Raw genomic sequence first — 26,859 nt, forward strand, 5'->3', positions numbered from 1 at the left:
CATGCATTTCTTTGCTGACTCCCTACTCTGTCAATGTAGCCTTTTTAAGGGCTTAATGTCCTCAAATTCACACTACAACATGGGATTCCATAAAGAGGGTTGAGTGTAGATGCCATGGAGCCAAAAGAGAAGAGAGGGGGTGGAAATGATATTTCTCAGGAGGTGACATCCTAGGTTGGTTTGGGGGAGTAAGTAGGAATTTGGAAGGTTTATATGAGAAAGAAGGGCATTGCAAGAAGCATATACAACAAAGCCATGTGAAATAACAACAGCAATAAATATTTATTCAGAGCTATGTGCCATATGCTGTGTATATTCTAATTCATTTAATCATTACCCAAAATGCTATGGAGTAGATTCTATTATTATTCCTTTGCATATGAGTGCAAATGAGGAAACAAGGGTGGAGAAGGTGAAATGCAAATGCGTAAAACCAGACACAGAGCTGGTAAGTAGTGAAGTCAAGATCTGAAACCAGGCCATCTGACTCCCCACACTGTATGTTATACCGATTAGGCAAATGCATGAGTTTGCACACACATACACACACATACACACACACACACTGGGAAAAATAATTTATTTTCTTCAAAGGAGTCGTGCTGTGTCGGGGTCAGTGAGGCACAGATACATCTAATTTTCCCTGCACTTAACACACTCTTTGCATCAAAGAGTTCTGCAAAGAAAATGCAACATTCACGGAGATCTGTTACAGAGGAAAGTCAGGGAGGCTCTTTATGGGGCAAGGGCATGACTCTGAAGAATGTCAGCTGACCACCCAATGCCTCACTCTGTTTTACAAACATGAAATCACTCATGGATGGAGCCCTTCACGCAGTGCCTGATGTATAGGAGGCATCTGACTTAGGGCTGTGCATCCCCTCTACCCTCAAATCCAGCCTCCTGTTTCAGTTGATCCTTCTCTTCTTTTGTGCTATCATGCTCATGTGACATGGACTGAAAAAGGGGGTGATGGACAATTAGAGTAGACTCTTTGCTCTCGCACTCATATAGAAATCCTGGGATTAAAATAACTTCACTCAGATTGGCCTTTACAATAGTGTCTAGTTCAGAATTACATTCTCACAGCAGTGGTCCCATGCCTGAGAAGTAGCTATTATTACATTAGTCATCTATTTTTCATGCTATTTTCTTCTTTCATTCTTCCAATCACTCTCCAAATTATGCATTATCATCTCAATTTAATGGTGATAAAACTGATGCCTATGTAGTTTATATGACTTGTTCACACTAATATACTCCTAATACTAAAAAGAGAGTCAAGATTTTTTTTTACCTTCCCCCCTTTTTTTAAACTGTAAATTCACATTGTTAAACATTCAGTAAATTCTTGATCAATCTTAAATGAATTGAAAAATGGCAAAATCCAGGTCATAATCCCTTTATTTTAAGAGAAATGTAGACTGAGTTTGGAGTAAGAAATCTTGGTATCAAGTTCCAACCATGGTTAAATTCAAGTTGCATGAGACTTAACTTCTTTAAGCATCAGTTTACCCACCTAGAGAAAAAGTAATCTCTTCCTCATAAATACAAATGAAAAGTAAAGGAAATGGTATATTCTAACATGCTTTTTAAATCACCCAACTGTTTTGTGTGTTTTTTTGTTTGTTTGTTTGTTTGTTCGTGTGTTTGTTTGTTTTTTGTCATGTAGGGGGGCAGAGGGTGGGAGTGGGGGGGGGGGGAGAAGACAGAGACAGAAATTCTGAAGCCTATTTGGGAGAAAATAATCATATTTCTTCCTTGGCTTTCTGATCTGGAAAGTTAGTGGTCTGAACTAGGTGGTTTTCAAACTTCTTATCCAGAAGGTGAAGACCTTTTGCAAGTAAAAGTCTCAAGAATCAATCCATTTATCTATGCTTAACTAAGACTCTGAGGGTGAGGGTTCAAAAACCTTAGGGCTAAACAATTTGTGACATTCTAGGATCCAACGGTCCTGTGTTTGAGGCTATCCACATAGAACAACAGCAGTAGATTCAAAACAGATACCATGCTCTTGACACTAAAACTCTGCTATTGCTTTACAAAAGCTGGTCATTGTCATAAAAATAATCCAAATCAAGTCATCAATGACCATGTGTTCTATAAGTGACTCACAAGTCCTACTCATTCCAACCTCAAAAGCCCCATGACATTTTCATGTGTTGATCTGCCAGCCTTCCTCTACAGCCATCCTTAATTCTTCCATTCTCCATGCCCACTAATAACTCTGTCATAAATCTTATGGCTTTTAATCTCCAACATACATCTTGAATCTCTCTACTTCCTTCCATCTCTGTTACCATTTTCCAAAGTCAAGGCAATTAGCTTTGTCCAGACAATAAAGAATAATAACTTGTCCCCTCCCATCTACTCTCCCCATAACATCAAGCAAATAAATTTTTGATCTCTAAATAGCTCTTAGATAAAATTAAAATTTCCAACTATAACCTCCAAGACCCGCTCCACCCACACTGGCCAAACTTGACTCATAGGCCAAAATCTTTCCTTTTTCTGGGCTGGCATTTATCCTGCCATCCATTTAGAATACTTGCCTCCTGCTGGCCCCGGTTTGGCTCAGTGAATAGAGCGTCGGCCTGCAGACTGAAGGGTCCCGGGTTCGGTTCTGGTCAAGGGCATGTACCTTGTTTGGGGGCACATCCCCAGTAGGGGGTGTGCAAGAGGCAGTTGGTCAATGATTCTCTCTCATCGACGTTTCTAACTCTCTATCCCTCTCTCTTCCTCTCTGTGAAAAATCAATAAAATATATATAAAAAAGAATACTTGCCTCCTACCTTCTTTGCTAGTTCACTCATCTCTTGCAGCCCCAGATCAAATCAATGTTCTTCCTCACAGGAATCTTCCCTAATCATCTCAAGTTCTTCACACCTATTGTATTACCTACATATTCCCTCCATAACCTTAATCATGCTTGATATTTATTTGTTTGCTTGTTTGGTGTCTATTTGCCCACTAGCATATAAATCCTATGAAAGTAAGAGGACCCAATTTTTTTTTTTTCATTCACCATTATTATTTCAGTGCCTAAAACAGTACTTGGAGCACAACAGATGTTTACTAAATATTAGCAGGTAAACTCTGGCTAGAATTGCACTTAGGATGGCACTAAAAAGGCAGAAATACAGTTTGTTCTTCCCACCAGCACAAGATAATTTAGCATCATCTAGGGTGAGCTATTTCCAACCTTATGAAATGCTCTGTCTACAAGGAATATATGGTGGGGTGGAAAAGGGTCCCCTAATAACTTGCTAGGAGATAATTCCATTTGATGTAGGGAATCAATAGAAAAATGAACTCCAACATATAGAAGTTCACTTTGCAACTTCCTTTTTCAGAATGTACTTCCCCTTAGTATTTTTGAATGTTAAATGCAAAGTATTCACTATGTGTAGGCTCCATGATACACTCACTAGTGAACATATGGTCTGTTCTCCTGATCTCATGAAAATACAAAAAATAAACTTGTCAGTTAATCACAGGAAACATCAAAAAGGAAAAATCATCTAAAATGCTGTCTACACTAGATTGTTAAACATTAAGATCAAAGTACATTCTGAGGAATGTTTTTTTATTACCGTGTCCTGTGAAAAGGGACCCTCCAGTAGATGCTGTGTTTCAACAGTTTCTCTTTTAACATAGCAAAAAAAGTTACCAAAATATTTAAAATATTAACCGTTTGTTAATCCAATATTATAATTGTAATATAAACAATTTGTAATTCCTGAAACTTGAAACTAGGCTAATTTATAAGCTTAAATGATTTTATATACATGTCTGTTTTCAAAGTCAGGCACCAAACAAATGGTAGCTGGGATGAGTGCTCCATTTTCATCATGAAACTGCACATCCATCATCTGTGAGGCGACCATAAATTACGCATTCAGGGGAAATTCCTCTCGCTGGGCCTGCTGGGGGAATCTAAGAAAAGCAGTGGGAAAAATGACTTACTACCTCTAAACACCGACCTGAAACGCATACAGATACTTCACTGCGAGGCAGAGGAACTGGTAGGATGTGTGATCCAGCCGCAGAGTCCAAATGAACTTCCAGGAGTGAGGAAGTGGAGACAGAGGTGGAAAGTGGACTCCAATGTTTCATTTCCCCCCTTAATTGAAAATATCTCTAGAAACCCAATTTGCACTTTGCAAAATACAACTATTTGACATATCAGGATCTTACCAACCACAGCACAGACAGCAATCAGATGTTGCCTGTAACTTCCACATACAGTTCTGGGCAAATGCATGTTTGTATATTAAGTGCCAAATGCATATACAAAGTGCATGAAGAAATTAATAAACTCTGAGACAATTAGCCAAGATGGTAAATAAAATGCCTAACAAATGGGGATATGGGGATGGTTGTTTTTTTAAAAGTGCTAAGGATAGTCCTTTTCTTTGATGAACTGAAGCTTGAGTGAAAAGGGTTGTGGGTCATCTCTCCACGTAACTGAGACCCTGGAACATATGTTAAGTCATTTTCCAGCAACATAAAAGTATTAGCTATTATTTCATAGGATAACCATTATCAGTTAAACTAGTCACTGTATGTAAAGGGGCTGGAGCTCAGGCTCCTTTACAAATGTTTCTAGGATGAATACAAGTGGAACAGATGGTAGATGTGCTTGTCCAAGTTACCCCAGAGTGGAGACCCAGAACTGATGTGACAGTACAAAAAGGAGAGGGAGTTTGGCTTGGTGTGGGAGCATTTGGGTAACATGCTCAATAGTTTAGAGACTGGGCTCAGAAATCTAACCTTGTGTGACCTTGGGAAAATAACTTGATGTCTATGAACTTCAGTCTCCTTGTCTGTAAACTGGAAATAGCATCAGTACCTTACTCAGTATATGACAAACTTAATGACAGCTAGAGAGGACAGACCCATAAGGAAAACACTCAATAGATGTTAGTTATCATGGTCTTATGACAATGTATAATTATTATTAGCAAGGACTAGTCAACACTATACTTATTTGGGATGTTTGGGGGAGACAGTGAGCTCTCGTCAATGATTGCATGTAACCAGAACATGGAGAACTACCCTTTAAGAAAGCTGTGCCACCCAAACCAGTTTGGCTCAGTGGATAGAGCATTCACCTGTGGACTGAAGGGTCCCAGGTTCGATTACGGTCAAGGGCATGTACCTTGGTTGCGGGCACATCCACAGTAGGGGATGTGCAGGAGGCAACTGACTGATGTTTATCATCAATGTTTCTATCTCTCTATCTCTCTCTCTTCCTCTCTGTAAAAAATCAATAAAAACATATTAAAAAAAAAAAAAAGAAAGAAAGAAAGAAAGAAAGCCATGCCTTCACCAGAAGGTTGCTAAGACCCCATGCACCTTTTGATTCTAGTCACAACTGGAAGCCAAATTCGTACCTGCTGAAGTATGTAGGCTTTTCAGAAAGGCCTCCCGCTTTAAATTCTCAGCAGAGCCAAGTCATAAAATGGCACTTATTTCTCTGGTCCATTTCTTGGCAGGCAGGCCTTTTAGCATCCTGCAAACACTTCCCAAGCCTCCGCAGCATCGTAGGGTATTTCCCAATACAGTACCTCCTAATAAAGTGCAAGACAAATTGGTGGCCAGGGGAGAGAAGTGTCTTGTGTTACATGTTGTGCTCCTTTAACTAGTCCATCTGTGATTTACAACTCAACAGAGGGATAGGCTTGTAATTCAGGGGTGAGGGAGCCGGGGGAGGAAAATGTTGAGAATGAAATTGGAAGTACCACATAGCAGCTGCACACACTAGAGACACTTGGCTATTTTGTTTGCAGAAAGCAGAAGCTAAGAAAACAAGGGGGAGGCAATAGAGAAGATGATGTGAGCATGTGACCGAACACACATAAATAGAGTGGGGAAAACTGCAAAAGTGCACAACCAGTTTTGCCTGTTGGAGCTAAAATCATGCTGGAAACTGGACTCCATACAAAATTTAGCCTGTGAAAGTAATCCTAATAGGGGGGAGGGGTGCAAGAAACATCTCAATAGATATTTTTTGTAGATCTTATAAACTTCCTCTCAAATTTCAAATTTATATACTTACTTTCAAAACTGGAATCTCCCAGATCTTAAAATTTGAGGAGGACGTAGCAATTTTGATGCTTTTAAGAAACATTTTGTTAAATGTTCTATTCATTAATTATTACTCTAAAGGTGCTCATATATCTTAATTTGCTTTCTCTATTTAAAAATAACATATTTAACTTTTTTTTTTAGCCAGGAAATCTAAGGACAAAATTAGATCTTAGCTGAGAAGATGACATTTTTTTTTAATTAAGCTATCAGTTGTTTGTCCAAATAAATGAAAGTAAAAACCTATCTCCCTTGACACCAGCTGATTTATCCTAACTATAGCAAGGCATGTTATATCTTAGGTTTAAATAAAATAGAGGTGCAATAATGTAATGCACTAATTCAGTTATATTAGTAAATATCTGCTAGAAACACAAAACTTAATGGTGAAAAATTTGGGACTAACTTCCTATGACAAAGAGAAAGCACGTGGAAGGAATGTTGGGGTTAGGTAGAATAGATACTTTCATGCCTCCTGTCCAAACAAGTCATTGCCCATTCATTGTGGGATGTGTAGGTTCAGGCTCTGAACTCTTTAAATAGCCTTTTGGTGGTAGCCAAACTCCACCTAGTGACAGGACACTTTCTTTGGATGCGAATCAGGAAACTGAATTTAAATCTCCAAATACTGGTATGCCCCATGACCATCCACCATCCACATCGTTCCTGAAAAGAATGACATGGTCAATCATTCTAAGAATGCTTAGATCACTTCACTTTACCCAGTCGTGATTTGCATTCAACAAGTTAGGGAATCACTCAAATATTACTGATATAACAAGCTAAGAGAGAAAAACACATTTTCTAGTCCAGGATATAGAAACACAGGATAGAAAGCCTCCTTTTTATGGGAATTAGCTGAATGTTTTGAACCTTCGCTACTCAAGTTTCGTCTACACTGTTATGTCTTCACTGATTTTCCAGTACATATTATGCACTAGTCATTAAACTTCTTTAAGTTCAATATGCCTCCTTAATTCAACAAAATCTAGGTTCAAGGAGTAGTGGAGAAGGGAATGCAGATAAGGAAGGTGGAAGCAAATAAGTGATTGCTTTCCCCCAGAAAAGAAAAATGGGTGTGCTCAGTGGAAGTCAGTCTTGGCATTTGGATTGGATCGCGCATATGATGAAGACCATAGACCTCACTTCCCATCCCAACCCAATCCTATTCAAAGTGGAACAGAATGATGGACAACCATGTAGGGGTGAAACTCAGAGAAGAGAGAAAAAAAAAAGGGCCTCCATGAGATATGGAGATAAAAGGGAGGGAGAAATTGGAACATTCCAGAAGAGAGATTCCTCTACTGACCATAGGAAAAGGGTGGCCAGGTAAAGAGGCCCCGAGTGTCCATGTTACATAACCCAGGCCATTGAAGGGTGGGGTTGGACAAGTTGAAGAGCATATAGGAGCTGGTCTCATCATAGATTTTATATAGATAGACTGGAAGATAGGATCTGAACCTGAAATAAATGATTACATTATGCATTCTTTAGATGCCCTGTATGTACTTAATCAGAAAATATAAAGTTGCTTAATAATGGAAGAGAGGTAATTAAGTCCCTTCTTAAAGTAAAATCTGGAAAGCCATTTATTCACTCATTCATTCAACCAAGAATGATTAATTTGTGGAAAGTGCCAGAAACACTAGGAGCTCTGACTTTTACCCTCCCTTTGTCTTTCATGAGCTCTACAAGCAAAAGAAAGTGTGGGAAAAGAGTTAGAAGTCCTGTCGCTGAGCCTTCTTCCTTTCCCCTGGGTGGGAGGGAGCCACAGGACAGTGTTGGGTGAGAGAACACCATCCCTCTGGCACTGAAGCAGGTGAAATGAGGGGCGAGAGAAGCCAGGAATTAGCAACGAAGACGCAGCACTTTTTCTGCCTCATTGAGTCATCCTTACACTGCACATAACCACCAGAGACATCAAATGACAACTCTCCTAAATATTTCTCATGTGACAACTGACCTTAGAACAATAAAGTAGAAAAAAAAAGAAAATCATTTGTTTAAAACTTCTTCTTAGTTTCCTTTATGAGTTTTACTTAACATCTTTGCCTAAACATCAGAGGGACTCAAAATTTATTAGCATAATAATAGCTTATGATTGAATATGCTTATAATTTGCAAAAGGTTTTCGTAAAGAGATCATTCTTCTGAGCCTCAGAACTGTGGAAGTTAGCTGTTATTGCTCTTTCAGCCTGATAGATGTGGACCTGAGGTGCAGAGACGGTAAGAGATTGTTCTAGAGATGCAGTGTTGTGCATCTGCCACACTTTTAAGTTGTGTGCCTTCCCCAGTCCAGTGCTCCTCCATTAAGTGGGAATTAAACTGCATAGAACCACAGCATCAACACCCATCTTCACATCCTCAGTCCTCCTACCTTGCACTCATGTCACGCAGCCTGATACTCCACAAATAATGGAAAAAAATATGAGAGGGAATGTTCAAAAAGAGCAGTAGAGGGTAGTGATTAAGAGAGAAACATGGGCCCTAGCCAATTTTGCTCAGTGGATAGAGCATCAGCCCGCAGACTGAAGGGTCCTGGGTTCAGTTCCAGCCAAGGGCACAGACCTCAGTTGCAGGCTTGATCAGAACAGATTTCAGCCAAAGTCAGAAACAGCTTTGATTTCAATAATCAGAAACCAGTATTGAACAAGGAAAGACTCGCACGGTCACTGGGTTCCCCCCAGGGCAGCTGTCGGCAGTGGCAGCAGAAGACAACAGCCCAGGGCACGCCAGCTCTTGTGACCCAGACATCTTCTCTTTGCAGTCTTGGGAAGGAGCAGGCTCCTGTAGTCAGAACCAGTGCAGGTGCAACTACTGTTTCAAAGCCCATCTTCTCCTGAAAACTTTCAGAAAGCAGGTGGGGCCAAGTAAACTTTCTTACTGAGAAGAAAATAAAGAATAAATGACACCTCCTTGTGCACCTACCAAGTGTCTTGCCCCATGCTGGGTGTGGTACCTGCCCTTGACCTGGGCTATGGCCTCAGAGGTACAAGGGAACCAGAACTCAAAGAAGTAAAGCAACACTGCCACCATGAGAAAGCTGCAAACCAGCCCACCTGACTTTAGACCCTAGGTTTTCCCCACGAATCTATGCTGCTACCTGAAAATGTGCTCGAAGGAGCTATTTACCTTTCAAATAAGGCATTTCTGATAAGTCACATCTCACTCAAATTTAAACACAAGTTCAGCATTGTATATAGCAACGGTTCCCAAGCCCACGTCCTCACCCTTATTACCATAGTGCCTGCTGGCTTCTACCTGAGCACCTTCGCTGGTTGCTGAAGCTGACTTTACCTGCCCACCTGCAAATGCCCACCTGTAAGTGCTGGGAAACAAATGCCCTCAACCAATGACTGGAGGGAGTTGGGGATAAATTCTCCAGTTGCCTCCTCTCAGGAGAGATCCATGGACACCTTTGTGCCACACTGGCTCCCAGCAACAGTAAGCGCCAGTGGTCATAGGAGTTCCTGGCTTGATAACATGTGCGTTAGTAGCTGTCTTCCCTTTCCCATCTCAACTCTCCACTCCCCTACTGGTGCCTCTTTCCTGGCCATGGTAAACTGTTTACACTCAAATCCTCACTCAGGATCTGCTTATAGGGCAGCCCAAAGTCATCTGAGCAAATTTGGTGCATCTGAGAACTGTGTCCATGAATCCCCTCACACAACTGTAGGGTCACACCCATTTTTCTAAACCCTTTTGCATTTTTTTTAATTAGCTACAATTATGCCCAAGAACTTGATGCTTAAGTTAGCATGTGTTTTATTAGCTGTCTTCCTTTTCTCATTTCAACTCTCCTCTCCCCTACTGGTGTCTCATTTATAGACTCTAAAGGCTATTAATATCATTATTGTCACAAGTACATTACTCTGAGACAACACTTTAGATTGTGTTGGGTTCTTGTAGCTTTTAAAGCATCTATCAATTTTCCCAGTGTTGCAAGTATAGCAGGATTAATTATTACCAGCTTTCTAAAGAAAACGGAGAGAGAGAGAAAAAAAAAACTCATCCAAAACATTTCATATGTAATACAAATCTGAGTTGGGGGGGTGGGGAGTTCTCAGCTTTCCAACTGTGTGTCAGAGTGAAAACTAGCCACATGAGAAAGTCAGAGAGGATGATGAGGAAAGTGGTGGTGGGGCTGGGATATGAGGGCAAATTTACTGGAGGTTTGGAGAAGGTGCAGGCAGGTCCTTTATGGACAATGATTTTTCATGAGAATGTTCTCATCAACACTAGGAAGGGAAAGGATGGGATGAGAACTTATAGTGTACATGTGCCTATTAAGGGTCAGTCCTCTGGATACTTCACATATTTTATCAATTAGTACCTTAAAGAAGAGTTCTAGGAGGATAATTATAACCATTTCTATGGGTTGAAACAGCCCGAGAGAGCTTAATATAATAAAGAAGACACATTTAGTGAATAGCAAAACTGGAGTTTGAAACTCAAGTGATTTATAGACTCTAAAGCCTGTTAATATCAGTAATGCACTATTGCTCCAACAAACATACATGGAAATTGCAAAGATCTGTCATTGAGGTTGAGAAAGAGGCAGCTCCTGATGGCACTATCAGGCACACCTTGGTATTGGTAAGAGCCTCCAGGCACTCGCAGCCAGGCTGTGATATATTCCTACTGAGCACAACCGATTTCACAGAACACCGACACTGGGGAAATGACAGTGATGGGGAAAGACAGATTTAGAGCCACTCCATAATCAGGGCTGTGCAAAGACAAAAGCTACTACATTGTCCCTTAAACTGGTGGGCTTCTCACACGTGCTTGATGATGGGCATCTTTTTATATCAGCAAGGAATGAGAAACTCGGGGGCAAAATATAAACATTGCACATGCTTGAGGTGAGTCATTGTCAGTGAAAAGTGAGTCCAAACCCACATGAACTATCCATTGCAGCCATAGTGGACATCAGTGATGAGCTGAGAGGTTGAATCCAGGCTCCAGGAACATCTACTGTGTCAAGTGAGAGAAGCTACAGCCTGGGTGTGTGGATGGGGACCCTCAGAAGAGGAAGCCTAACAAGATCCTGTGGAGTCTTGGAACTTGTAAAAATCAGATGCCATTGAGGACTAGAGTTAGCATCTAGCACTCCCTAGTGTGATGGCCACACACTGTCTTCTGATCATCAAATGTGAAGCCCACAAACCCCACCAGACACACAGAACCCTAGTTTAGATAGTTGAGAAAAGTTCCAATATAAAAATTAGAGAAGATGAGATGAACAGAAAAAGAAATGACCCTGGAGGAAATAGAGATAATTCAGGAAACATAAGACTAAAAGCAAAATTATATTAAAGTTTCAAAGAAATTTGAAAAATTATAATGTCCATAAAATATTCACAAAAAAAGTATTCAAAAAGTGTACAAAGGTTAAGGAAATCTCCAAGAAAATAAACTAAATGGACAAAGAGACGATATGAAATATATTTGTTTCCTGCGATATGTGGGAGTACCAATACAAAAGTTATAAAATCCAACTTGTAGTATTTTCAAAAAGATGACAAATAAATTATCCATTTCTAAATTTTACCAAGATATGCTTAGGCATAAGTATTTTTAAAATCCAGTATGAGACAATTTTCAGACCTTCCTACTTGGAAGTGTGTTAAAGTTTAATAAATAAAGAGGTAAGTAAACTAGGAAATATACTCATTAAAAAATAAGAAAAGTGACAGAATCTCAATGAAGAAATTTGTTTTAAAATGTGGACATTTCAAACAAGATAAAAAGTGACAATAACTAATAAAACTTTAAATAACACCTAAAATATGTATAAAAAAGTAATAACATGAATAAATGTCCCATCTCATCAGGAATTTTTAGAAAATGCAAACTGAAATGAGATTTTCTATTTTACTTATCAAATAAACTAAGTTTTTAAAAGTCAAAGATTTTTGGCAGAGGAGCAATGGAATAGATTCTCTCACTCCCTTCTCATGGGAGTCCAAATTGGTACAGATTATCTGGAAAATAATTTTATAATATGCATAAAATCCTTCAAAAACAAAATATGTCCCTTGCTTTCCCCAGTGATTTTCCCACATCTATCATGAGAAATTAAACTCATATCTCTCTCTGCACTTTGTAACAAAACTATTCACACAAAGAAAGGGAAAAAAACTCTAACAGAGACATATATAAATGTTTATTATTTTGGCATAAACATTGGAAACAAGCTCTACATCCAACAAGCAGAGCAATAATTTAGAAACTGTGCTCACTCATTCAGGTAGCCTCCGAGGGTGCTTTAAAAGAGTATGTAGTGAAATGGGAAAGTGTTAGTAATAAAAGTTTGGATGAAAAACTGAAAAACTAGTTGATACAATGGGATACCAATTAAATTGTATAAGTACATAATACACATATATAAGATGTCTATATCTTTATCATATATCTATATCTTATCTATGTCTATATCTCTATTTCTTTCTCTATCTATATCTAAACCTACATTTAATCTATATTTATATCTTTATCTATATCTATATCTATATCTATATCTATATCTATATCTATATCTATATCTATATCTTTATCTATATATCTATATCTATATCTATATCTATATCTATATCTATATCTATATCTATATCTATATCTATATCTATATCTATATCTATATCTATATTTATATCTATCTATCCTGAGGGGAAAAGATTCTCAAATTTCAATAGGGAATATTTCTGATTGTTTGGATTATGGTTACTTTTTATTCTCTTCTCTGGAGCCTTTGCTTTTTCTACCAATTTCACTCACAATGAGCATATATAACTTTAAAAATAAAAAATTAAATCAATTTTTAAAAATAATTTGTTTTTATATTTAACTACTTAATTCTTGTGAAATTTATTTGGAGGTTTTATGGTGAAATTTTATTAAATGACCAACCCATAAATCAACAGATAGAGCCCATGGGTTCTGCCAGGTCTGGGCAGGTGAAGTAAAGGAGGAAGAGGAGGGGAGTAAAGGGGGTTTGTGCATGTTTGGGGGGTGAGATTGGGAGTCCTGTGCCTCTACTCCAAGCCTGAGAAGAAGAAAGGCACCTGGAGAGGAACAACTCAACGAAGCCATCAGTATGAGCGGCCTTCGTTTCCTCCCCCAGACACTCATGCTGCGGGGACTTCAGTGGTGGTCTGCAAGTCCTCACTGCTCCCCTGGCAGAAGCTCTCAGAGCTGGCTCAAACACACGACATACACTTTTTTAGAAACAGAAATACAGTCAGGTCTCAGTGTCATGCAATTTTATCCTTTTTAATAAGCAGTTAAATCACCGTTTACATCTGGCAATAAATTAATGGATTTTATACTGTTGTAAGACTTTGCAGAGAGCTAGCTTAAGAACCGAGTATGCACCGTGGTTAAGATCATGGACTTAGGAGTCAGTTCCATTACATCCTTGCTGTGTGGCCTCAGATAGATTATTTCACCTCGCACGCCAGTGGCCTCATCCACAAGATGTAGCAAACAGAAGAACCAGACCCTTTGGCTTTCTTATAAGGACTCTATGACTTAGAACATGCCTGGGAAAAGAATATGTCCTATGGAAATGCTTTCTATATTAAATAAAAATAAGTCGGGAACAAACATCTCGGTCCATACCAGGCCTACTCATGTTTGCAATAGGAGACAATTGGAGTTACCATCATAGAACAAAAAGAAAAGTTGGTTTGTTTATTCAAATATGAGTAAATAAAAGAAAAAAAATAGTCAGCATCCCTTTTTTCAAAAGAAAAAAAAAAGAAAGGAAAAGAAAAGAAAAGAAAAGAAAAGAAAAGAAAAGAAAAGAAAAGAGAACAAGGTGACTGTCAAAGCCCACATGGCAGAGTGGATGAAGATGCTCCAGACAGGAGACGGAGGGAAGGAAAGAGCTCTGAACATCAATGGCTGAGGGACTGATGGGGATGGGGGGGAGCAGGGAGAGGGTCCCCTAAACTTGGAAGGAGGACCAGTGAGATGTGGGGAAAGAGCTCCGTAGGAGCCAGCAGGACCTCAGATGGCATCAATGCATCACCCGGGGCTTCGTGGCTGAGGTTCAGGCTACAGGTGTAAAGAGGTGGGTGGAGAATTGACATTGATGCCAGACAATACTGACACTTGGAGTAGAAGGAGACAAGGAACCATTTATGGTTGGAAAGGTTTTATTTGAAAAAACAAAACTATTTTAAAGGTGAAAGAACCAAGAGATAAAGTGCCCAGGGTCATACAGACCTGGACTTGAACCCTAATCCCCTGATAACCTACCTGCCTCTGCATTCCCCCTGGCTGCCCACCAGCAGTGTCCTGGAGCCAGAGCAGATGAAGTATGTGTCAAGGTGAGCTAAGGCCTGGCCTGCCTACTTGTCACCTTCAGACTTTCTGTGACTTAGTCAACTCCCTACCTGGTCCTCCTGGCCAGCCTTTAGGAAGGAGATTAGTAATGGATTTAAGGCTCCAATGGGATGAATATTCAAGGGAAGGAATGATGTGAGAAGGCTGGGTAAAATCCTGTGTGGAAGCCATGTTGACAGCTACGAAAGATTCAGGCTGTGGCATCAGAGAGCTGGGATTGAACCCCAGCGGGGGTTACAAACTGTGTGATACAGAGTCAGTGAATCTCTACCTGAGCCTCATTCATTTTCTCTGTAGTGTTAAGAACTAGTATTCCCATTTCACACAATGTCTTTGTGAGGGTTGAATAAAACAACAGAGTGAGATGCTTAGCTGGGTGCTTAAATACCAGCACCTTCTGGGTCCTCTCTAAATGTATATCCAAGTTTGCTTCTTCCCACCAAGAGGAATATCCAGGGACCTAGACCCTAACGGGCACAGCCCATTCCTGCGGGGGCTAGGCAGTGCTCAGTGTCCCTACAGACGTGTCTAAACCAGGTGACCTCCTGAAGACCTCCCTAACCCCACGCTTGAATTCCCAGTGATTGTTTAAAACGACACAGAGAGAAGAACAACAGGACACGCAGACAGCTGGAAAAGAAAACAAAAGGAAGAAAAATATTCCCCATGAAATTCTTGTAGTAAAAAATAGAAACCGTGCCGTCTGTAACTGGGGTCAGAGAGTGAGTTCAAACGGAACTCGGGACGTCTACACCTTGGGCTTGTTCAAGAGCTTCGGCACAGACAGACAGTGTTAATCATTCTCCGCCGGTTGTTCTGAGCTGTGGCTTTGGCGAGTGAGAAAAGACCAATTCCCAGAGCTGAAAACCGAAAAGAAACACTTCACAATCATGAGAATCGAGAGAGAGAGAGAGAGAGAGAGAGAGAGAGAGAGAGAGAGAGAGAGAGAACAAAGACAGTCTTGGGTTGAGTTATTATATGTTCCTGGTGAAGCCGAGCAAGGGCTTTCCAGCTGTGAGCTGCTGGGAGAGTCTGGGCCGAGATTCCCATGGGGAGCCTCGGATACCACGGCAGGGGAGGGAGCACAGGCCATGGCGAGACCAATGGTTGCCAACCAGGGTCAGGTTTGTTCCCCAGAGGACATCTGGCAATGTCTGGAGACAGTGTTTGATTGTCACAAGTCTAAGGGAAGTGCTATTGGCATCTAAGGCATAGAGACCAATGATGCTGTTAAATACCCTATAATACCCAGGACAGGCCTCTCCCCTGCACCATACCCACCAACTCCAAACCCCAAGAAAGAATTTATCCAGCCCCAAATATCATTAGTGCTGAGGTTGATGAACCCTGACCAAAACAAAGAAATACAAGTTTGTCACTATGGGCAACAGACAAGATTTAACAGCTAATCCCAGCATCTGATCCCGAACCCTCTGTTCTTTATAATGGTACTTTCCTCCTTGAAGCCACATATATTCTCAGACTCCAGTCCAAGTTTTTTTTTTCTCTCTTTCCCCTGATACTGAAAACACATCATTTGTCAAGTCCTAAACAAACCAGGCACTTCAAAGTGCTTCACAATGCTGTCTTGTAACTCTAGCTTCATTCTCATGATAATTCTATGTAGGATGTAAGTTATGATCCCATTTTATACATCAGCAAACAGAGGCTCAGAGTGGTTACATAAATTGCTCAATTAGGAGTGGCAAAGCTGGTATTCAAACCCAGGCCTGTGTGATTTCAGAGCATTAGCTCCTAACTGCTCAAATCTTCTTGCAAAGCTTAGCCTTACTGCCTAGTCAGACCCAGCAGGTCACTGGGCTTTGTCCTCCTAGGAAAGGAAGATAATCCTGGTTTTATAAGGTTGTACCAATTAAAGATAATATAGGACAAGAGTTCCTTGAGAGGTCAAGCAGATAATCCCTGGAGCGATTACAGGAGTACCTTACAGTTGAGTGGAAGTTGAAGGAGAGGTCCCCAGATTTTCTTCTGGTTATAAGATGTTAGATTTTAGCCAAACCTCAGCAGTTCTTCAGGGCTTGATTCAAACCACCCCCCTTTCTCCCATGGTTCCCTTATACCTCCCCTACCCTGTAACCACATCTGAGCTCTTTCAATGAAAGCGTGGAGTCTTCCATTGTGTACCAACCTCTTTTTCGTCATATTGTAAAATTCAACCTGAAAGAAATTCACCATTAGTTTCCTGCAATTGTTCTATTGTGTTTATGATCACTCGGGACAGATTATAGAATATAATATAAGTGCTTAATAAATAGGTATTGATAAATGTACTCAATAGGTGAGTGACAGAGGTAATAAAATTTGGTTATGTACTATGCACACTTGATCTCATTTGATTCTCATGATAACCTGTGAGGAGTCAAGACAACATAGCTGCCCCTCCTGTGTATCTGCTCTCACCTTGTACATTATCTTGAGGCTGCCACAGGGGCTTTAGATTCCCTTCTCCTACTATATAAACGGAGATTAACCTTTCCAAGACTCTTTTTCTGCCTCTGAGAAATGCAGATGTGGGACTCAATCAATGGTTCTTAAACTTTTATTTTTATTCAAAAGACCCCTTCTTAAGACAAGCTGCTACAGCACCTTAAAATAGTAACTCAGCCAAAACTGGTTTGGCTCAGTGGATAGAGCGTCAGCCTGCAGACTGAAGGGTATCCTGGTTCGATTCCGGACAAGGGCATGTACATTGGTTGCGGGCACATCCCTGGTGGGGGGGGGTGTGCAGGAGGCAGCTGGTCTATGTTTCTCCCTCATCGATGTTTCTAGCTTTCTCTTTTTCTCCTTTCCTCTCTGTAAAAAGTCAATAAAATATAATAAAAATAAAATAAAATAAAATAGTAACTCAGCTAAAAGCAGAGCTGACTGGGTAGAAGGGGAGTAGGGTGGGTGTGCCTTTCAGAAGATGGGTTTGGGGCCTCATTTTTAAGCCATCGTGGTGGTTTCCATCATGACCATTGTCCTCCGGCCAAGTCATCCAAGTCACCATTGAGTGCTGGTCATCTGTGAGCGGTCCAACAGGACCAAATCTGACAGGGAAGGACAGTTCTCAGCAGGCTTCTCTACTGACTGCTTGTTTGACAACAAGGAACACTCAGTTCTCTCACACTGAGCGTCCAATCTCCACAGGCATCACTTAGACAACGTACCATCCAAAGTTTCCCGTCCAGGAAGGCAGGCAGAGGCCAACCTTGCTTGTTTCCCTCATCTTTCCTCTGCTTCATGACATCATTTCCTCCGCCACTGCCATCCCTACCCCCTTCTTGAGGAACCCTTGCATTTTTCTTGCATATAGTCCTTCCCCTGTCCCCCAACCCCTGGATAACCTCTCCCTCTTGGAAAGTCCAACTCTGTATTATGTCTAAGCACAGGTTTTCAAAAGGAAAGTTCTGTTAAGTCTCCCCATCACGGTTGTTGCCAGATATGATGGTAAGGTTCATGAGTAAGAACGGAAGCATTATTCCCTCCTTGCCTTCCCTAAATGCAGGGATAAAAATAAATAATTAAAAAACACCACTCATTCCATCATTGCTTTAGTGATTAACCACAAAAAGTCCAATTTTCTTGAAAAACTCATTTTTTATCTTACTGGGTTCTCAATCTGTCTCCCCCATGCTGCACTTCCAAGCCATACACCAAGAAAACAAGACAAAACGCACATAGCTACACACAAAGGCAACTGCATCCCATCCATTCTCCCAAAGTGCATGATTGGGTCACGTGTGGGGAGATTAATGTGATTCTGAGCTTAGAAATGTGCCTCTTTATGATTATTAACGAGGATGCCTTGGAAGGGAAAGAACTTTGCAAACACAGCAGTTTAAAAAAATGTATTTCCTACCTTGTTTATGAGATACAAACATACATAATTCAGTTCAAGGGTTGAGATTTTCTGTTATAATGTGCCAGGGATTATTTATCACAATTGCAAATAATTTCCCAGTACAAATTAGCCTCATCTTATCATCCGAATGGACTTCCCTTCCACATCACTCATGTCACGCTGAAATCTAAGGCCATAAAGTCTAGACCATGAAATAAGTCTTCCTTCGGATGGCAGCATATGGGGTGTGTTGGTTGGGGTTTTCTAAAGCACAAGGAAATTTACCACTGTCAAAGCCCGGCCTCCCCACTCTTTCTCAGCTGGTGACTCTGGTGTCTGAAGCTGATAGGAAATTATGCACTCGATAAAATATGAGATTGCAAGAGAGAGAGAGAGACAAAGCCAAAATAAGCAGTAGTCCACCAGCGTAGAACCCACTTTCAACAGCCAGTGCTTCACGTCCATCACGCTGATGGAAGCCATCCCGAGGTAAAAACATAAGCTGTGAGATATGTGAGACCTGAGGAGACAGCTAAGGCGTCCTACTCAAAATAGAAGATGAATGTCCACAAATGTGTGCTGGGCTGCCCGAAATATGTTGAAACCCTGGCAGGTTGGAATATTTGTGTGAAAGGAATATGAACTCTGATTAGTGAACTTCTGCGAGGGGCATAAGCACATTTTTCTTTATTACATAGGGGACATTTTGCTAACATCCATGCAGAAGCGAAATACATATACGAAAAAAATATCAAAATATGGATTTTGGGTGCTTTTATTGGGAAAATAAAACTAGATTTCAGGAAACCTCAATTTTCAGAAAAGAAAAATATTGCTTCTCAATGAAGCCAACACAGAAATGGGTCCAAGTTGAGTCCCATGACACGATGCAATTTTAGAAAAAAAGTTAAGAAAATTAAACAATACAAAAGCAAATAAAAATCTTCTCAGTTCCTAAAAAGAGGGAGTCAAAATAATGCTATGCATTTATCTTTCATAAGGATTCTGTTTAGATGTGATGTAGCAAATATTTTGAGGTATGTGTCTTTTGTTTTTGCAAAGGAAAGTGTGGAATGTTCATTTTTTTCCTTCAATGGAACATATTTTTATGATCCCTCAAACTTGATTTTTTTTTTTTTGTTCCTTATCCACAAACAGGCTGCCGTTGCTAGGATGCATTGTCAGACTCCACCAGGGCATAATCACAAGCCCTCATATCAAGCACCGTATTCTAGCTCAGAGAGGTGGCGTGACTTGTTTAATGTCACACAGCTGATGCTTAAAGCAGAAGGCACTGGTCTAGAAGTAATGAACCTTGAGTTCTAACCCTGCAGCTGATAGGCCCAAGGCCTGCACCTTAAAATAAAACCTCATGAGATTTGTACATTTTCTATTTTCAGAAGCAAAAGACTCATATCTTTCCTTGTCCCTTTATGTGTCCTCTGCATCCATGGAATCCTGGAGGCAGTTTTCCCGTGAACTTGAACTACACTCCTATAGTATACTTACATCTGGAACCTTTTTCCTCCCATCAACCACCAAGCCCCTTGTGTCTTTAAAGAGCCCTGCAAAACCTCTTCTCCTGTATTAAGCCTTCTGTGATGAGGTGCGAGCCAGGACCGTGCCTTCCCATTGCAAGGATTAGCACATGGAGTGCCGAACAGAAGAACACAGAGAGTCAGTTCATCTGGGACCTGACTGGATGTGCTGAAGAGCGATCCAGCTGCTTAACATCTGTTCAATGGTGTCATATTCTGCATATGTCCTTAATGTCATTGCCTAAGTCTTTGGGACTCATTGGGACCTCCCTATACAGCCATCAGCAGCTGATGCAGGAGGTGGTACGAGCAGGAGCGTCCACCATTACGACCATCCCTCAACTCTACTTCACTGGGAAAGGGGGATCGCCAAGCATGTTCCCCAACATGGCGGGCTTTTCGGTGCATCAGAAACCCTGCCTCATCCAAGATAAGACCCTGAGCCATTACCTAAGGTCTCCACCATTCACACCACTCCCTATGGGCCTCTGGGAGTTGTGCACATTTAAACAGTATCTTGTTACCTGCTGAGGATAACGTGGTCTAATTGGAAAGAGTTCTAGACTAAGAACCCCTGGGTTTCAACCTCAGTTATAAAGCGTGCGACAGATGTGAGTTCCATGAAAGCATTGGCTCTCCAAGTGTCGTTTTCTTCTTCTCCAAAAAGGAAAGGAAAATACTTGCCCTGTCCATCTCCCAGAGTTGAGATAGAAATTCAATCAAACCGTGTATGGAAATGCAACCCATAAGCATCTCACTGAAGGGAAAAGGAGTGTGCCTTTGAGAAGTATAGCACTTGGTGAGCTCCCCCGGACAGAGCATGGCCCGCAAGCTCCCTGTGTCCCCTTTCTATACCGTCCCCAGGGTAACCTCTATCCTGACTCTAATCCCCAAAGTTAATTGTGCCTTGTTTTATACTTTATATGAATGAGATCATGCAATATGTACTCCCTCACGTCCCTCCTTTCACTCAGCATTATGTTTATTAGATTCGCCATATGGCTGTGAGTAGCTTTAATCATTTGTTCTCATTGTTGTGTCATATTCCATTATGTGACTATACTAGAGTATTGCTTCATCCACTACTGTTGATGGAATGTATGGAGAGGGCTGCTAAGCAATTCATAAACTTATAAGAAATATACACATGTAAGATAGGATGGTCATTACTCTGAGGCCATGCCTGGGCGACACAGAGGGTTTGAGAGAAAAATATCAACAGTGGGGAAGGTCCGGAATGAGATGTTTTCTGGGTGAAGAGAAGATACGGAATGAAAGGTACATCACAATTGTGAGATGCTGCCAAATGTGTTGAGTCCGGTCATTTATTTCAGCAAATATGCGAGTTTCCACAATTTGCCAAAGATTGTGCACAATTTCCTATGAATCTAATAATACCCCGTAAGATAGGAAGTATAGATATTTTTATCCTGATGCCATAGAATAAAATTGAAGCCCAGGGGGAGTGTATATCAACTAGTTGATGGCAGCGACGAGAGCAAATTCATTCATTCATTCATTCATTCATTCATTCATTCATTCATTCAACAAAGATTTATTGAGCTTCCAGGATACGCTAAACACGATAAGACATGTTAGAGGTAAAGCAGGCGAAATGGCAGAGGCCCTCCTGTCAATTACGCTGCAGTGGAAGTGATGGCTACTGGTCACCAGCCACCTCAGTGAATGGAAAATTAAAATGTCCCTAAGAGTTCCAGAAGGAGAGGCATGTGGTCCTCCCAGAGCAGAGTGTGAATGTGAAGGGAAGGAGGAAGGAGCCCCGGCAGAATCAGAATCGATGGCTGAGCCGGGGCTGATGAATGCGCTGGAGTTGGCCAGGTAGGGAGGAAAGGGAGGGTATTCCAGGTGGGAGGGGCTGCACATGCAGAAAACCCTGCCTGTGGAAGGAGCAGGCAGGTGTGAGAGGCTCAAGGTGCTAGGAAGAGACCATACTCAGTAGCCACATTAAGGAGTTATGTCTAACGTCTACTCAGGACAGTAGAAAGTGGTTTACAGGTAGCCCAGGGTTATTCTTAAAATGCCATGAAATTGGACCAGGAAATGTGATCCAACATATGCTGTGTGCACCTGCCATGTGAAGGGCACTGATTGATTTTAAAAATAATAATAATAACAAGCTACACTTTGAATATGCTTCATGGATCCCACTCAGGATAAGCCGGAGGAGCCCCTGTTCACGGGAGAAAACCATCCAGCACTCTATAAAAGGAACAGGTAGGTGGGTTCTCAGCCTACGGGCCTCCCACGGGGTGTGGGAGGGGGACAACGGTGTGGATGCCCTTATGCGCACTGACTGGAGCAGCAGGTGGGAGGCAGGGGCACCGGCCAATACAGAGGAGGAGGAGGTCTTTGCCCCAAGGTCTGTCTACACAGGCCCTTGTGACAGCTCTTCTGCAGCCACCTGACCTCAGCATCGCCTTGGGGACTGTGATGTGAGGTTTGTTTTTTGTTTTTTTTTTCCAAAAGGATTTGAGGTTTCTCTGGCTGCCAAAGGACACTAAATCTGAGAGGCACAGCCTCGCATGGAGCTCCCCGGGGAAAAGGTCGGGGCTAGATTATACCTCGCTCCTTGCCACGACGTGAAGGGTCTTCTCGTTAGATAATAACGGTTTTTTTTTAAAGAGTCATTGCGGTGTATTGCGAGGGCCTTTCTCCAAGAGTATGAGACAGCCCTTATGTTTCCTATCAGAAGGAGAACAAAAATAAGGCTCTACAATTTCTCACATTAGAGCTGGTGTCATATACTTCTCTTTTGCAGTGTTTGGCAACCTTGATGCATTTGCCTTTTTATTAGTTACATTCTCAAGCCCACTGAAGGTTTGGCTTCTCAATATGGTTTGAATTAGACTCATGAAAGCTATATAAAAAAAAAAAATAACTGGCCGGAATTAAGCTAATAAGGCCCTAAAAGACTACAGAACTGCTGTTGCTATGAGGGCATTTTTTTCCCTCCTATCTGAGCATTCTGGTACCTAGATTGAATATGCATATTTTGGTAAGATCATAGACTCCTGGGACTGGAGGAAAGATTAGAAACCTTCTTGGTCCCATATCCCATCTAGTGTTTTAGTCTGCAAGGCTCCAACAGAGAGCTTGTATTTTCTCTCTGTTGATCAAACACCTCCAGTTACTTGTGGGCCATCAACCTCATTTTGGATACCAACTCTGTCGCTCAGTGTGTTATAATCCAGCCATATTTTTCTGATTTTCCCAATGACTATCATATGCCTTGCTGAAAACCAGAGATATTATAGCCCTACGTTTCTCGCTAATTAGTCCTGTTCTGAAACAAGGAAGGCAGATTAAACATGACTGTCTCTGTTGACTCTTAGTTATCATTACTTCCTTTTCCCGAGTTTCTTTTAAGTGATTTATTTACAAATCTGTATACACGAAGACAGTCAGCTGAATTGAAACTGGTATGTAAATACGGGGCAAACATCTTGATGTTCAAGTCTTCTAACCTCAGTCATTCAGTCACCAAATATTGACTGAGCCCTGCCATGTGTGAGGACCCATGTTGGACCTTAGACGCAGACATACAGGATGCTTTTCACGCCTCAAGCACTCACAGTCAACAGGTCACGTGAATAAACATTGACAATGACAGTGCAAGTGGACTCATGCCTCAGGAGAGGTAGGCTCTGTCCTTGGAGGGTACTGAGGACAAAAATGAGGGCATAGAACTCAGCCATGGTGGTGGCCATACCTGTGGGCTGGGGTGGGGGGATGGGGAAGGGAGAACAGTTTCAGAAGAATAAGGAGTTTGGATAATAAGGAGTTTTTTCTGAAAAACCACAGTCTTAGCAGTGCCTGGCACATAGTAGGTGTGTGTTTAGGAAGTTGCAGATAGACCCATGGTTTTTAGAGGTCGTTCTTTTTAAGCTTTTAAAAGATAGATTTTGCCTGGCCAGTGTTGCTCGGTGTTTGAGCATAGACCTATGAACCAGAAAGTAGGGGTTTGATTCCTGGTCAGTTGTTTCAAATAAAAGTGAACCTCAGGGACCAACTGTCCCCGTGGCTTTCAAATATTTTTAACCACTGAGATCCTTCTTCAGATGAAATCTTAAGTGAAATCCCAATGTGTAAATCAAATAAAGGTGGGTGTATTTATCTCCCAGGGTTGCTGTAACAATTATGGCAAACTGAATGGCTAAAAACAACACAAATCTATTATCTGTAAGTCACAAGTCCTATAATCAAGTCATCAGCAGGGTGCACTCCTCTCTGAAGGCTCGAGAGCAATCCATTTTCTCTGTGTGTGTGTGTGTGTGTGTGTGTGTGTTTTGCCTTTCCCAACTTCTGGAGGCACCTGCATTCCTTGGCTCATGGCCCCTTCCTCCATCTTCAAAGCTAGCAGCGTAGCACTTTCCAATCTCTCTCTTTACACCTTTCATTACATCCCTTCTCTCACTCTGACTTGACAGCCTCCCTCTTGTTTTTTATAAAACATATTTTTTATTAGTTTCAGAGGGGAAGGAAGAGTGAGAGATAGAAACATCAATGACAAGAGAGAATCACTGATCAGCTGCCTCCTGATTTGCCTCCTCCTGGGGATCGAGCCTGCAACCCGGGCATGTGCCAGGGGAAATCACACCCCAACTTCCTGGTTCATAGGTTGATGCTCAACCACTGAGCCATATCCAGCTGGGCCAGCCTCCCTCTTATAAGGAGCTTTTCCATTGCACTGAATGTACCTGGATGACCCAGGTCAACCTCCCCGCCTCAAGAACCTTAATCACATCTGCAAAGCCCCTTTGCCATGTAAGGTAACTTATTCACAGGGCCAGGAATTAGATGTGGACACATTTGGGGGCCACTATTCATCCAACCGGAGTGATGTTACTCTGCTCAGAGTGCAGGTGGAAGGAATGGAACCTCAATATCTAGAAACCTCCCAATGCTGCTCGGACCATTATTTTAAAGCAATTGATGTGAAGCCTTCCTGAGATCATAGACGAGGAAACAGGGTCCAGAGGCAGGAAGTGAAGCCTTTTAGTGCCCATAAAAAGTTTATGGGAGATCCAGGCCTAGCATCAACTCCTGGTCCCATGCCCTGCTCCCTGACCCCACAATTTTTAAAAAATATATATTTTATTGATTTTTTACAGAGAGGAAGGGACAGGGATAGAGAGTTAGAAACATCGATGAGAGAAAGACAGCAATCAGCTGCCTCCTGCACACTCCCTACTGGGTATGTGCCCACAACCAAGGTACATGCCTTTGACCAAAATTGAACCTTAGACCCTTGAGTCCACAGCCTGACGCTTTATCCACTGAGCCAAACCAGTTAAGGCCTGACCCCATGACTTTAAAAGGTCACCAACAGAAATAGATTTGGCTCAGTACAAGCCATGGCCAGATTGCCTTGCAAAATGAAGACAGAGATGAGGTTTCCTTGGGCCCTGGATAGCAGCAAACATTTTGCTATGAATTAGAACCCCTTCCACTCTGGACACATCTTGGTAAAGAAAATCCCTGTTGCTCAACAGCTTACTGCTCAGCTCATCATAATGCAGAAGCCCAGGGTGTCCTAATGGGAACCGAGGACCCCAGGCAGTGCCTGATCTCAGCTGCGTGGCGGAGAGCGGCCCTCTGCCACTTGTCCTCACATTCTTGGCCTAGTGAGTAACCCATCTGCTCCCACACCAGCCCCTCCCTCTCTACTTCATGTCCTTTACCACTTTTTTCCTTAGTCGCAAATCTGAACCACAAGTTAACGACTTAGCAAAAGACTAGACACTCTGACATTTGGGGGATCTGCTGTTTATTAAACTGGGAGATTTTAACTGACTGTGATTTGTTCTTAATTTAGGACAGTGACAGACAAATGCCTGGAGTGTGTGTGTGTGTGTGTGTGTGTGTGGCGTTTGTGCAGCATCCAGGATCCAGGCACATTTGGGGGAATAAATGGTTGGAAAAGAAGGGAAATACATGAATGTTTGAAATCAATTACGCTATGAAATAAGTGGGGCAGTTGGCCAAAGAGCGGAGTCCCACTGTACTGAGGCTGCATCTGTGGGCACAGCACGGAGCCGCCTGCTGCGCTAACATGGCTCTCGGGAATGAATGGACAGGTCATTTCAGTCTGCTAACCTCTGGAAAGGCATGGAGGCCAGCTTACAGGGACAGGGGATGGGCCACACCCCTGCCCCTTAGGCCCTGGGTCTCTCCTGCCCCTGCTGGCAGTAATCACCTGGCCTTCTCCATGCAAATCAAAACCTATTTACTGAGCACCTACTATGTGCCAGGCACTGCTAAGTACTTTAGAAAACTCTTGTTCCATCTTCACAATCATGTTTGAGTTGGGTATTATCCTTCAGCTACATTTATTTCACAGAGTGAAGCAATTGCAGCTCAGAAATGTTAATTGCCAGAGGCCCTTGCGAGTGGGAAAGTGGGATTTTAACATCGCTTTTCTGACTCCTGAATCTATGTTCCTCCCGGCGCACGGCGAGGCTTGCTCTGTGTTAGCACCCAGCCTGGGCGCTGGGATAACATCTGGGTACAGACAGAAACTCTGCGCACCAGGAGAGCTATCTGGCTCAAGCAGTGAGCGACTTAATTCTCTTCTTCATCTCCCGGTTCAGCACAAAGAACCTCAGAACCAAACGTTCACCAAACCCAGGAGTTCCCTGTCCTCACGGAGCTTACATTTGTTGGGGGCAGGAGGCCCGGAGAGTCCGTGAATGAACAAATGCATTGGTTAAACAGTGACAGATGCTGGGACGTATTCGGAAGGACATGACCAGATGGCTGCCGTGGAGAACAGCTGACACTGTCCCACTAGGGAGCACGTCGTTTTGTAAGATAAGGAGGTTCATGTCCCTGGAAGTATTTAATCAACGGGTGGGTAACCCACAAGTGATCCTGCCACTACGGGAGGCTCTGGAGGCGGAAGAAAGCAGACATCCATCAGCCTGATTCCTTGTGACGGTCATTAGCCAACGGCAGGCGGGATGTGCCTTTCCCCGCAGACATGGAAGAAATTCTGGAAGGAAGGGTTTGGGTTAT

Source organism: Pipistrellus hanaki (assembly GCF_964339955.1).
Source record: "Pipistrellus hanaki genome assembly, chromosome: 15".
NCBI classification, from domain to species: Eukaryota; Metazoa; Chordata; class Mammalia; order Chiroptera; family Vespertilionidae; genus Pipistrellus; species Pipistrellus hanaki.